Source organism: Scyliorhinus torazame, chromosome 4 (assembly GCF_047496885.1).
Source record: "Scyliorhinus torazame isolate Kashiwa2021f chromosome 4, sScyTor2.1, whole genome shotgun sequence".
Taxonomy (NCBI): domain Eukaryota; kingdom Metazoa; phylum Chordata; class Chondrichthyes; order Carcharhiniformes; family Scyliorhinidae; genus Scyliorhinus; species Scyliorhinus torazame.
In genome coordinates, this window is record NC_092710.1 from 249,600,418 (window position 1) to 249,614,649 (window position 14,232).

Sequence of the window (14,232 nt, forward strand, 5' to 3'; positions counted from 1 at the left end):
ATTTTGTTTTTAATTTTCACATTCTCTACCTGGCTACACAGAGAATTCTTATTTTAATATTTGATAGTTAAACGTGTGGTTACACAATTGGTCTATGCAATCTATTTGGATCCAATAGACTGTGTTGCACCCATCAATAACAGCATTATAATTCCCCATCTCAGCATTGTTAAAGCTCTGTTATGCCTCAGCATTAAGAGTCTCCCTGCTGCCCGTGCAGCTAATTTGATTTCTAAGTCCATTCAGGTTGAAATCAGTTTTAATTAAAAATGTACAATGCTTTTTATTTTCGAGCAATAATTATTTTGTACTTGGAGAGCATTAAACAGGGTAAAAGATCTATTGTGCATTTAAAATGTGCACATATCAATGCTTGTCTCCTATGTCAGACTAAAATTTGATTATTCTCATATCAAACAAATTACTTGTATAGTAATCTTACCCTCAGTGTACATGAACTTCCTCTTTGAAATATTGATCCACCTTTTCTGCATTTTTTCCTTGTTTAGATTACCTGCATGAACAACTTCGGATGGACAATAAATTCCAGTCCTGTCAGTGATGCCCACATTCTGAGAATGCATTTTAAAGAAGATTATGGTAATTGTGTCAAATAGTTTAATAATGACTCCCCTTACACTTTGTAAAAAGTGAGTTGCTTGAATTAATAAAACTGTAAATACTCAGGTGACAGATGAAACAATATTATTTATAACACTAAAAAGAATGGGCAGATTTAAAATCCTACTCATTATGATGTGCCTTTTATTTTGTTATTAATTTCAAGAACAAAATTGTTTGTTTGTTCCAGACACAAAATTGTAAGTTGTGTTTTCTTACATGAAAATGAGTTCTGAGACAATGCAGCCAATTGTTCCTGTCGCTTGATGCTTCTGTGCACCTGTAAAAGCTTTGCAAGAACAAACTGACCTTGAGGTAAAGTAAGTAAAGTAAAGTGACCATAGGCTGCTTTCCCTTTCCAGGGGGAGAGTTGACCGGTGGTGATTTAACCTGAGGGTCACCACACCTCAGGCGAGGGGCAAGATTGAGAAGGCGGGGTCTTCATGAATAACCTCAGCTGGTACAGGGATTGAACCCACGCTGTTGGACTTATTCTGCACCACAAACCAGCTGTCCAGCCAACTGAGCTGAACCAACAGCAGGACCAGCAAGCCATACAAAATGCCATAGACCATGGGTGGACCGGAAGAGCCCACTGGCGGCTAATGGTGAGTCACCTCCGCTGACAGAAAACACACCACGTGGGAGAGGGGGTGGGAAGAAAATCCTGACTATAAAGCACTATTTGAAAAATACCTTTACACAACTAACGAGTGAATTAAGAGTCAAGGTAATTCAAATCAGAAATAGAAACAGTAAGTCCTGTATAAACTGAGTAGGTTTGACAGCATCTGTAGCGAGAGAAAGAGAATTAAATTTGAGTCCAATATGTCTCTTCTTCCGAACTGAAGAAAGGCAGAGATATGTTTTATCCTGTTGAAGAGGAGGAGAGGGTCAGGTAGAACAAAAAAGTGAAGATCAAGGATAGGCTAGAGAGCATGAGAGATTAGATATCAAAGATGTCATGGAATCAAAGGCAAAGAGAGTGGCACTGGCTGTAGTAAAGATACAAAGCAGTCATCCAGAGTAAGTGTTAACGGCAGAATAATGGACGTCTCTGCCTGAAAGCAGGAACACAAAGACAGATACAGATCGGCACTTGGCAAAACAAAATATGAATCAAAACAGAGGACATGGTTTTTGGTCTGAAATTGTTGAACTCACTGTTAATTCCAAAAGGCTTAAGGAGCTGAATTAAAAGATAAGTTTGGGCGCGATTCTCCACTCCCGCGCCGGTTGGGAGAATCGCCTGGGCAGCCAAAATTTCCCGCGATGCCGGTCCGACGCCCTCCCGCGATTCTCCTAAGCGGCGGGAACGGCCCGGTCGAGTTCCGCGGGCCGCAGGCCGGAGAATCGCCCGAGACACCCAAAACGGCGATTCTCCGGCACCCCTGCTATTCTCGGGCCCGGATGGGCCGAAGTCCTGACGGCGTGACCCCAGTTCACGCGGTCGCCATTCACACCTGCTATTTAAAGTCGTCAGCCAGTCGTGCTGGCTGACGCTGAGCAGGGAGGAGGTGAGCGGACTGTAGCGCAGCGCCCGGAGACCGGGTCGGCTTACCTGAGAAGGCTGCGGCTAAAGGGGGGGGGGTGCGGGAGAGTGTGAAGGTGGGGGGGGGGGGGGGTGAGGGAGAGTGTGCAGGTGGGGGGGGGGGGAGGGAGAGTGTGCAGGTGGGGGGGGGAGAGAGAGAGTGTGCAGGTGGGGGGGGCGGGAGAGTGTGCAGGTGGGGGGGGTGAGGGAGAGTGTGCAGGTGGGAGGGGGGGTGAGGGAGAGTGTGCAGGTGGGGGGGGCGGGAGAGTGTGCAGGTGGGGGGGTGAGGGAGAGTGTGCAGGTGGAAGGGGGGGTGAGGGAGAGTGTGCAGGTGGGGGGGTGAGGGAGAGTGTGCAGGTGGGAGGGGGTTGAGGGAGAGTGTGCAGGTGGGGGGGGGAGAGTGTGTGCAGGTGGGAGGGGGAGAGAGAGAGTGTGCAGGTGGGGGGGGTGAGGGAGAGTGTGCAGGTGGGAGGGGGTGGGAGAGTGTGCAGGTGGGGGGGGTGGGAGTGTGTGCAGGTGGGAGGGGTGTGAGGGAGAGTGTGCAGGTGGGAGGTGGGGGTGTGGGAGTGTGCAGGTGGAAGGGGGGTGAGGGAGAGCGTGCAGGTGGGAGGGGGATGAGGGAGAGTGTGCAGTTGGGAGGGGGGATGAGGGAGCGGCGTGCAGGTTGGGGGGGGGTGATGGAGAGTGTGCAGGTGGAAGGGGGGGTGAGGGAGAGTGTGCAGGTGGGGGGGGTGAGGGAGAGTGTGCAGGTGGGAGGGGGTTGAGGGAGAGTGTGCAGGTAGGGGGGGCGGGAGAGTGTGCAGGTGGGAGTGTGGGATGAGGGAGTGGCGTGCAGGTGGGGGGGGGATGAGGGAGTGGCGTGCAGGTGGGGGGGGGGATGAGGGAGAGTGTGGATGGTATCTTCCATCCGCGGATGCCACACGTCAGCCGCCCTGATATGGCAGGACGGTGATGAGGACACGGCCGCAGGTTGCGTGTGGCTGATGGGCACAGGCGACTGGCACACTGGTGAGGAGGACGGTGTGAACTGACCTTTGGGCGCAGACAGTGACCAGGTGTTAGCCAGTCGTGTTGGCTGACGCTGAGCAGGGAGGAGGTGAGCGGACTGTAGCGCAGCTCCCAGAGACCGGGTCGGCTTCCCTGAGAAGGCTGCGGCTAAAGGGGGGGGGGGTGCGGGAGAGTGTGAAGGTGGGGGGGGAGAGAGGGAGAGTGTGCAGGTGGGGGGGGGAGAGAGAGAGTGTGCAGGTGGGGGGGGGGAGAGGGAGAGTGTGCAGGTGGGGGGGGAGAGAGAGAGTGTGAAGGTGGGGGGGGGGAGAGGGAGAGTGTGCAGGTGGGGGGGGGAGAGAGGGAGAGTGTGCAGGTAGGAGGGGGAGAGAGGGAGAGTGTGCAGGTGGGAGGGGGATGAGGGAGAGTGTGAAGGTGGGGGGGGGGGAGAGGGAGAGTGTGCAGGTGGGGGGGGGAGAGAGGGAGAGTGTGCAGGTGGGGGGGGCGGGAGAGGGAGAGTGTGCAGGTGGGAGGGGGGTGAGGGAGAGTGTGCAGGTGGGAGGGGGAGAGAGGGAGAGTGTGCAGGTGGGAGGGGGATGAGGGAGAGTGTGAAGGTGGGGGGGGGGAGAGGGAGAGTGTGCAGGTGGGGGGGGGAGAGGGAGAGTGTGCAGGTGGGGGGGGGAGAGAGGGAGAGTGTGCAGGTGGGGGGGGGAGAGGGAGAGTGTGCAGGTGGGAGGGGGTGAGGGAGAGTGTGCAGGTGGGGGGGGGGGAGAGGGAGAGTGTGCAGGTGGGGGGGGGTGAGGGAGAGTGTGCAGGTGGGAGGGGGGGAGAGGGAGAGTGTGCAGGTGGGAGGGGGTGAGGGAGAGTGTGCAGGTGGGGGGGGTGAGGGAGAGTGTGCAGGTGGGAGGGGGTGAGGGAGAGTGTGCAGGTGGGGGGGGGTTAGGGAGAGTGTGCAGGTGGGGGGGGTGAGGGAGAGTGTGCAGGTGGGGGGGGGAGAGAGAGAGAGCGTGCAGGTGGGAGGGGGTTGCGGGAGAGTGCGCAGGTGGAAGGGGGGGTGAGGGAGAGTGTGCAGGTGGGGGGGGTGAGGGAGAGTGTGCAGGTGGGAGGGGGGTTGAGGGAGAGTGTGCAGGTGGGGGGGGGTGAGGGAGAGTGTGCAGGTGGGGGGGGTGAGGGAGAGTGTGCAGGTGGGAGGGGGGGTGAGGGAGAGTGTGCAGGTGGGGCGGGGGTTAGGGAGAGTGTGCAGGTGGGGGGGGGGTGAGGGAGAGTGTGCAGGTGGGGGGGGGAGAGAGAGAGTGTGCAGGTGGGAGGGGGTTGCGGGAGAGTGCGCAGGTGGGAGGGGTGGTGAGGGAGAGTGTGCAGGTGGGAGGGGCGGGAGAGTGTGCAGGTGGGGGGGGTGAGGGAGAGTGTGCAGGTGGGAGGGGGGGTGAGGGAGAGTGTGCAGGTGGGGGGGGCGGGAGAGTGTGCAGGTGGGGGGGTGAGGGAGAGTGTGCAGGTGGAAGGGGGGGTGAGGGAGAGTGTGCAGGTGGGGGGGGTGAGGGAGAGTGTGCAGGTGGGGGGGGTGAGGGAGAGTGTGCAGGTGTGAGTGTGGGATGAGGGAGTGGCGTGCAGGTGGGGGGGGGGATGAGGGAGAGTGTGCAGGTGGGAGGGGGGGATGAGGGAGAGTGTGGATGGTATCTTCCATCCGTGGATGCCACATGTCAGCCGCCCTGATATGGCAGGACGGTGACGAGGACACGGCCGCAGGTTGCGTGTTGCTGATGGGCACAGGCGACTGGCACACTGGTGAGGAGTATGGTGTGGACTGACCGTTGGGCGCAGACAGTGACCAGTTGTTAGGCTGGCTGCGTATCTGCAGCGCGACCAGGCCACCGGAACACACAGGGATCCCAGGCAACCCGGCTGGCGAGGTGTGGAAGAACCTTGGTGTAACATGTTGTTTCTCTGCCCCCCACCACCCGCCTGCAGGTCACCATGTATGCCAACCAGACAGCGATGTTCACCGCCGTGGTTGGAGCCGCAGTTCTGGAGTTTGCCATCCGGCAGCGTAGAGTCGGACGGCCCACAGTGGCTGCAGATGCAGCGGTCGCCGGTGCAGCAGAGGGGATGGCCGCGGAGTGGCCCGTCGTCGCCGCGCAGGCCGCAGGCGCTCAGGCCCGGAATGTCCAGGGGGATGCCGAGGGGAACATTGACCGCCAGACGGCGAGGAATGCAGAGGAAGTGCTTGGGGGGGAGCAGGAGGAGGAGGAGGAGCAGGTGGAGCACGAGGATCCACTGTTGGTGGTGCCAGGGCGCCACAGGTGTCCAGCAAGCCCGAGGGTGTACCGTGACAGAATGTCGTTCGAGGCCCTACCGGACATCACACGCAGGAGGAGACTACGGTTCAGCAGGGAGACGGTCGCACATATATGCCAGCTCGTGGCGCACCTCGCACCACGTGGAATGGGAGGAGGACACGCGATACCAGTCTCCGTCAAGGTGACGGTGGCCCTAATCTTTTACGCTACCGGTTCCTTCCAGGCACCGAGCGGGGACCTCTCCGGGATCTCACAGGCATCGGTCCACAGGTGCATCAGGGCCGTCACCGATGCCTTGTACGCCATCGCGGACAGGTACATTCAATTCCCCGAGGACCGAGCAGGACGCACGGGCACGTGGATTCGCCAAGGTGGCCGGGATACCGATGGTCCGGGATGTCATCGATGGTGTGCACATCCCCATACGCCCACCTGCAGACAGCAGGGACGTGTTCATGAACAGGAAGGGCGCGTACTTCATGAACATTCAGGTGGTGTGCGACCCCCACATGAAGATCATGCACGTGTGTGCAAAGTACCCCGGGAGCGTGCATGACCCCTACATTCTGGCACAGTCGTTCATCCCCGCAATGTTCGATGGATGCCCCCGCTGGCTGAGGGGCTGGTTGCTGAGCGACAAGGGCTATCCATTGAGGTCATGGCTGCTGACGCCAATACGGAGGCCTCACACCAACGCGGAGAGCCTATACAACGAGGCACATGCAGCAACCAGGGGTGTGGTGGAGCGGTGCTTCGGGCTGCTGAAGATGCGCTTCAGATGCCTGGTCCGCTCCGGAGGGGCCCTGCAGTACCGGCCCAACAGGGTCGGTCGCATAGTTGTGGTCTGCTGTGCGCTGCACAACATTGCCATGCAGAGGGGAGATGACCTGGTGGAGGAGCCGGAGGGAGGACCTGACGGATCCGGAACCAACGCAAACGAGGGGGATGGGAAAGAGGAGGATGCGGAGGATGAGGATGATGGGGCGCATCAGGGTGGGGGGAGGGGCGCAGGACGCAGACACTGCTCGGCAGCTCGTTATGCCCAGGAGGCTGCGCGACGGCACCGCCGGGGACAGCGGGCACGCAGTGCGTTTATTCATGTGGTGAACATAGGTGCCCTACCCACTACAACTAGACTGTACCCTGCATCCGTGCCAACTTATTATGTGCCTAACGACCTTGCCTTACGAGCCCTACCACTACGTCTAGGTGTGTTCCCAGATGGTACAGCAGGAGTGGAGGTGGACTGCTGTGAATCACGCCCTTCGACATGGCTCCCCTTCGGCACACGTTTCCTGGGGCGGCCCGGCTTCGATGGGCCAGGCTGCTCAGCGGGCGTGCTGGATGGCGTGGTGCCACCCTGACCTGCCCGCTCCCCACCAGATGCGCCAGGGACGGAACGGGGGGGGGGGAGGCCGAGTGTATCGGGATGTCCCTTGGTGGAGCTACCGGGATGGGCCCCAGAACCTCCTACTCCCTCGGGGAGCCCGGTGGCCCCCGGGCCTCACTGTGGGACGGAGATGCGCTCGGAGACATGCCCCGTCGCACCCCCGACACCTGGCGCTGCCAGTCCTGGAGGCCTGCAGCGGTATCGACCACGGTCCGAATATTCGCAGAGACGGGGCCCAGTGAGTGCTACATTCCTGCCAAGGCCTGTGCTATCTCAACCTGTGAGTGCGCTACGCCATCCATCACGTGTGCCAGGCGGTCAATGCTCTCCGCGACTAACTGCTGGGACTGAGCCATCGCTTGCTGGGACCGGGCCATGGCATGGTGAGACTCAGCCAGGACCCGGAGAGCGGCGGCAATGTCGTGTTGGCTCTGTGAGATGGCTGCCTGTGAGAGGGCAGCCCTCTCCTGGGCCATGGATGACGCGTGCACGTGAAGCCCAACGCCTTGCAGAACCTGACCCATGGCCAAAACCCCTTCACCCATTGCCTCCACCGCGGACGCCACCCGTGCGGTGTCGGCCTGAATGGCTGCGATGAGCGGCACCACTCCCTGCTCCTGGACGCGGATAGACTCCTCCAGCTGCGTGTGCAGGTCTTGGAAGATGGCCCTCATCCCGTTACTCAGTCCCTGGGTGTCCACATGCATCGGTTGTCCGGGTGGGTCAATTACATCCAGGAACCCGGGAACCGTCTGGGTGGCAGCTGTTTGCTGGGCCTGGGCTGCCCTCCGACCGTCCAGCCCCTCGGCTGCTCCAAACTCCACCTGCTGTACCGGCTCGGCTGTGGGGTGCTCACCAGACCGTGACCCGGGGAGCCTCATCACTTATATGCCCAACCGAGGTGAGTGTCTCTGCGATGGTGAACGGTGTGGGAGACAGCAGTGCTGCAAGCTCGAGGTCATCATCCGTCAAGAAGTCTGGTGTGTATTGTCCCCCTCATGGCCCGGCGCAAGCTCCATGCGGGCCATGTCGTCTTGAGTTTGATCCAGCGGGTGGGTGGCCGTGATGTGGGCTTCGGCATTACTGTCCACCCTGTGCCGCTGACTAATGTCTGTCCCGGAGGTCTCAGCGCCCCGATCCTGTGTCCCAGACTGTGAGGTCTGCCCTCCTGTCCGACCAACTGCCAACCTCTGGTGTGCGTCCCTGGGTGCCCTTGCGGTGGGTGGCGTTGCGCTGCTTCCTGGGCGAGACGTCCCTGAAGGTTCGGCGGATGGCCCTGGGGAACATAACAGATTCGGGGTTCATTAGACACGGTGGCCCGGGTGTATGGTGGTGGTGGGTGCACAGTTTGAGGGGGGATGGGATCTGGGGTGCAGTGGCCAGAGTGTGAGGGGGGATGGGATCTGGGGTGCAGTGGCCAGAGTGTGAGGAGGGATGGGATCTGGGGTGCAGTGGCCAGAGTGTGAGGAGGGATGGGATCTGGGGATGCAGTGGCCAGAGTGTGAGGGGGGATGGGATCTGGGGTGCAGAGGCCAGAGTGTGAGGGGGGATGGGATCTGGGGTGCAGAGGCCAGAGTGTGAGGGGGGATGGGATCTGGGGTGCAGAGGCCAGAGTGTGAGGGGGGATGGGATCTGGGGTGCAGTGGCCAGAGTGTGAGGGGGGATGGGATCTGGGGTGCAGTGGCCAGAGTGTGAGGAGGGATGGGATCTGGGGTGCAGTGGCCAGAGTGTGAGGAGGGATGGGATCTGGGGTGCAGTGGCCAGAGTGTGAGGAGGGATGGGATCTGGGGTGCAGTGGCCAGAGTGTGAGGAGGGATGGGATCTGGGGTGCAGAGGCCAGAGTGTGAGGGGGGATGGGATCTGGGGTGCAGAGGCCAGAGTGTGAGGGGGGATGGGATCTGGGGTGCAGTGGCCAGAGTGTGAGGGGGGATGGGATCTGGGGTGCAGTGGCCAGAGTGTGAGGAGGGATGGGATCTGGGGTGCAGTGGCCAGAGTGTGAGGAGGGATGGGATCTGGGGTGCAGTGGCCAGAGTGTGAGGAGGGATGGGATCTGGGGTGCAGTGGCCAGAGTGTGAGGGGGGATGGGATCTGGGGTGCAGTGGCCAGAGTGTGAGGGGGGATGGGATCTGGGGTGCAGTGGCCAGAGTGTGAGGGGGGATGGGATCTGGGGTGCAGTGGCCAGAGTGTGAGGGGGGATGGGATCTGGGGTGCCGTGGCCAGAGTGTGAGGGGGGATGGGATCTAGGGTGCAGTGGCCAGAGTGTGAGGGGGGATGGGATCGGGGGTGCAGTGGCCAGAGTGTGAGGGGGGATGGGATCTGGGGTGTAGTGGCCAGAGTGTGAGGGGGGATGGGATCGAGGGTGCAGTGGCCAGAGTGTGAGGGGGGATGGGATCTGGGGTGCAGTGGCCAGAGTGTGAGGGGGGATGGGATCGAGGGTGCAGTGGCCAGAGTGTGAGGGGGGGTGGGATCTGGCGTGCAGTGGCCAGAGTGTGAGGGGGGGTGGGATCTGGGGTGCAGTGGCCAGAGTGTGAGGCGGGCGATGACGGGTTGGGGGTGGGGAGGACATGCAGGGTTCTCTCACTTTCTTCTGCGCCTCCGACCTGGCATGGCGCGACCTCCTGGGTGGCGGATCCCCCAGCGAGGTCCAGGACCCTCTGCTCGTGAATGGTTAGGGGGTGCAGGACCGGAGAACCCCCTCCGGCTCTCATGCGCTCCCGCTGGTTGTGCGCTGTCTTGTCCTGGCGGGGGTGGGGGTGGATAAAGCATCACCATTAGGTAGGTATCATCAGGGCATGCAGATATAGACAACATTGTTGCTGGTTCAGGAGACAGCACGCCATGGCTTCGCTCCAGGGGGGTCACGGGGCTCATGAGGGTCGAGTAGAGAGTTGGGCACCATGACCCCCCCAAACCCCCTGACCCCCCCAACATCGCCCCTGATGCTCCAGTCCCCTCCAACACTCCCAACGCCCCCCCCCCCCAACCCCACTTCCCCCCCCATCCCCCCCAACCCCGTGCCGGGGGGGGGGGGGGGGGGAGCCTGGGGGCACCCTCATGGCACTTACCCTGGCAGCCCGGGTGAGGTCGTGCAGCTTCTTGCGGCACTGCTCCCTCGTCCGGGGGGTCTGCCCCACAGCACTGACTGCAGTGCCCACCTCCCGCCAGCCACGCCTCACCGCGCTGGATGGCTGGCGATGCCCACGTCTTGGGCAGAGGGTGTCCCTTCTCCACTCCACCTCATCCACCAGGGTGTCCAGGTCCGTATCCCGGGACCTCGGTGCGGCTCTTCGGGGCTCAGCCATCTCCTCAGTTCTCCTCCGGGTCCTCTGTGCGCGGTTCGTGCAATTTATGACGCAGCGCTGCGTCATTCGGGCGTCACGCGGTGACGACGCCGCCTTCGCGGAACGCCCCCCGAGGTTCTGTTCCTCTTTTCATATAACCAAATAATTCATTTATTTTACTTCACAGCAGCCAGACATTCTTCAAGAGATTCTTCACCTGGTACAGCTCTCAGGTTTCAAAGAACAAAGAACAAAGAAATGTACAGCACAGGAACAGGCCCTTCGGCCCTCCAAGCCCGCGGACCATGCTGCCCGACTAAACTACAATCTTCTACACTTCCTGGGTCCGTATCCCTCTATTCCCATCCTATTCATGTATTTGTCAAGATGCCCCTTAAATGTCCCTATCGTCCCTGCTTCCACCACCTCCTCCGGTAGCGAGTTCCAGGCACCCACTACCATCTGCGTAAAATACTTGCCTCGTACATCTACTCTAAACCTTGCCCCTCTCACCTTAAACCTATGCCCCCGAGTAATTGACCCCTCTACCCTGGGGAAAAGCCTCTGACTATCCACTCTGTCTATGCCCCTCATAATTTTGTAGACCTCTATCAGGTCTCCCCTCAACCTCCTTCGTTCCAGTGAGAACAAACCGTGTTTATTCAACCGCTCCTCATAGCTAATGCCCTCCATATCGGGCAACATTCTGGTAAATCTCTTCTGCACCCTCTCTAAAGCCTCCACATCCTTCTGGTAGTGTGGCGACCAGAATTGAACACTATACTCCAAGTGTGGCCTAACTAAGGTTCTATACAGCTGCAACATGACTTGCCAATTCTTATACTCAATGCCCCGGCCAATGAAGGCAAGCATGCCGTATGCCTTCTTGACTACCTTCTCCACCTGTGTTGCCCCTTTCAATGACCTGTGGACCTGTACTCCTAGATCTCTTTGACTTTCAATACTCTTGAGGGTTCTACCATTCACTGTATATTCCCTACCTGCATTAGACCTTCCAAAATGCATTACCTCACATTTGTCCGGATTAAACTCCATCTGCCATCTCTCCGCCCAAGTCTCCAAACAATCTAAATCCTGCTGTATCCTCTGACAGTCCTCATCGCTATCCGCAATTCCACCAACCTTTGTGTCGTCTGCAAACTTACTAATCAGACCAGTTACATTTTCCTCCAAATCATTTATATATACTACAAACAGCAAAGGTCCCAGCACTGATCCCTGTGGAACACCACTGGTCACAGCCCTCCAATTAGAAAAGCATCCTTCCATTGCTACTCTCTGCCTTCTATGACCTAGCCAGTTCTGTATCCACCTTGCCAGCTCACCCCTGATCCCGTGTGACTTTACCTTTTGTGCTAGTCTACCATTAGGGACCTTGTCAAAGGCCTTACTGAAGTCCATATAGACAACATCCACTGCCCTACCTGCATCAATCATCTTAGTGACCTCCTCGAAAAACTCTATCAAGTTAGTGAGACACGACCTCCCCTTCACAAAACCATGCTGCCTCTCACTAATACATTTCCTTCCTGATTGATCTTGTTCAACATTTTCCAATTAACCTATACCTCTTTGTTTTTAAACAGCGGGTCCCTGAAATTCCAAAGAGCTTTTCTCAGTCTCCCATCGTAACTTTGATGGGAGACCAGCAGAACCTCAGGGAAATGCTATCAATGGCTATTTCTCTGAGTGGTTTTACAGTCTCCTGCTGAAGTTACAATGGAAGAATTTCTACGTGAATTCCAGGCCCTTTACCATATTGTAGCATTATTTCAAATATTTTTCCAATGTTGCTTATCTTCATGTATGATTTCCTAATAAACATTGGCAATAACGCTTAAGCAATTTATTAAATCATGGAGAAATCAAATGAAATTCAGTGGATTAGAGCAGTACCTTTGACCACTAGACATGGTTTTGATAAGAGAATTTAGAAACAAAGGCAGGATCTAACCGAATTGGAACAAACTGTCATAGACCTCGGTGGGACTGGAAGAGCATTTAGCCGGGAGTTTCCGGGCGCTCGCAGCGCTGAAAAAGAACATGCTTTTGAACGGGATTCTGTTGCAATCCAGGGTTGCAGCAGGGAACGCCTTGAACGGCGCTTGCCTAAGGTCTTCGAGATGAAGGGGTTAGATCCCAAAGCCTCGGTTAGATCAGGTGAGCTGCAAGTTGGAGTGAGACTAGTTACTCACTTTGATATGCAGACCACAATCCGTTGGATCTCGCGAAGCATGGCAAGCCGGGTAAACCCCGGAAGAGGCCTTTCCTGGGATCTACCAGCAGTGTCGTGCTCTCGTTCGGACCCATTCGTTGAAAAGAACATTCAGTCTGGAAAAAGTGTTGCAGACTCCTTTTATGCATCAAGGGTCAACTAGAATTAAAATACCGCTGATCGTAAATAACAGCAACAATAGGAGCAAAAAGAGCCAGCATAGAAACTCATGAAGGATGTTGGATAGAAGCTGCTCCAGATATGGGCAGCACAGTGGCACAGTGGTTAGCACTACTGCCTCACAGCTCCAAGGTCCTGGGTCCAATTCCAGCCTCGGGTGACTGTGTGGAGTTTGCACTTTCTCCCCGTGTCTGCGTGAGTTTCCTTTCACAGTCCAAAGATATTCAGGTTAGGTGGATTGGCCATGATAAATTGCCCCTTACTGAGTTACGGAGATAGGAAGGATGTGTGTTTTAAGAGCCAGTGTAGACTCGATGGGCCGACTTTCCAAGAGCCAGTGTAGACTCGATGGGCCGAATGGCCTCCTTCTGCACTCTAGGGATTCTATGACCAAATTAAATGAGTTGGAGCTGCTTAGAGTGCAGTCAGCAACACCAATATTCCTTTCCTATATCACTTTGTTCAGAAGCATCTGAAGTCCAATGAACATACCAACAGCAAGAAAAATTAATGTAACCAGACATTCCTTAACAAACCAACTCTAAAGGCTAAATTTGGTGTGTTCTTAAAGGGTGTGAAGTCTTTTTTGAAATCCTCAGGAGCAACAATTTCAACTAAGATCATAAGACTATAAGACATAGGAACTGAATTAGGCCACTCGGCCCATCGAGTCCGCACCGCCATTCAATCATGGCTGATATTTTTCTCATTCCCATTCTCCTGCCTTCCCCCCATAACCCCTGATCCCCTTATCAATCAAGAACCTATTTATCTCTGCCTTCTGCGGCAAAGAGTTCCACAGATTCACCACCTTCTGGCTGAAGAAATTCCTCCTCATCTCTGTTTTAAAGGATCGTCCCTTTAGTCTGAGATTGTGTCCTGGAGCGGTTAGAAGTTGCATTCCAGAAACAAGACCGAAAATGCCAGTGTGAATGCACTGAGAATTAAACCTTGGGGGGGGGGTCTCTAGACCAAGGTCATGTGACCTGTGACTCAGCTATAAAGGGGGACGCATCCGGCCATCTTCGGAAGAAGATTGAGAGGGAATAAGACGTACATGTGAATGGTCAGTGCAAGGTGCAAGTTCCAGAAGAGTAGTTAGCAGACTCCATGATAACATGCTCTGTATCAGATTGTATTCTTAACACGCAAGATAAAAAATTCTGGTTTGGACAAGTCGAAGTGTTTGGTAAGTTCCTTCGTGAAGTACAAAGGACCAAACACAACAGAGGCCCTGCTCTGCAACCTGGAGGGGCAGCAGCTGGCAACAGAAAACAGATCCACAGCCTGGGGCCGGAAGAAAAAGGCTGGTAACTGAGCTTGAGCAAAGTCAAAAAAATTCCAACACCTGCACAATGCCAGCTCCAGCTAAGATCCATCCTGGCTGTATCATGCTCAGCAGTGTGAATGAAAGTTCAAAATGGAACGAATTGCAGAGGAAATACAACCGGGAGGTAGAAATGAAGACGAGGATAGCCTCTGAAGTGAAAGTTCTGAAAATGCATCCGAATTAGGTTTTGTGACATGAGAACAGGGTAAATGCCATGTTTTTCATAAAGGTCAGGAGGTATTGGGAAGAAACTATCCCACCAGTGAGAAGCGAATATCTACCATTGTCTTGACACAGACAGGACCGATCTCCTACACTGTTCAACCTCTGGATCATGTAGTGTGGAGAAGATATGTTGATCAACTTTCAGCAATAGAACTAGTTT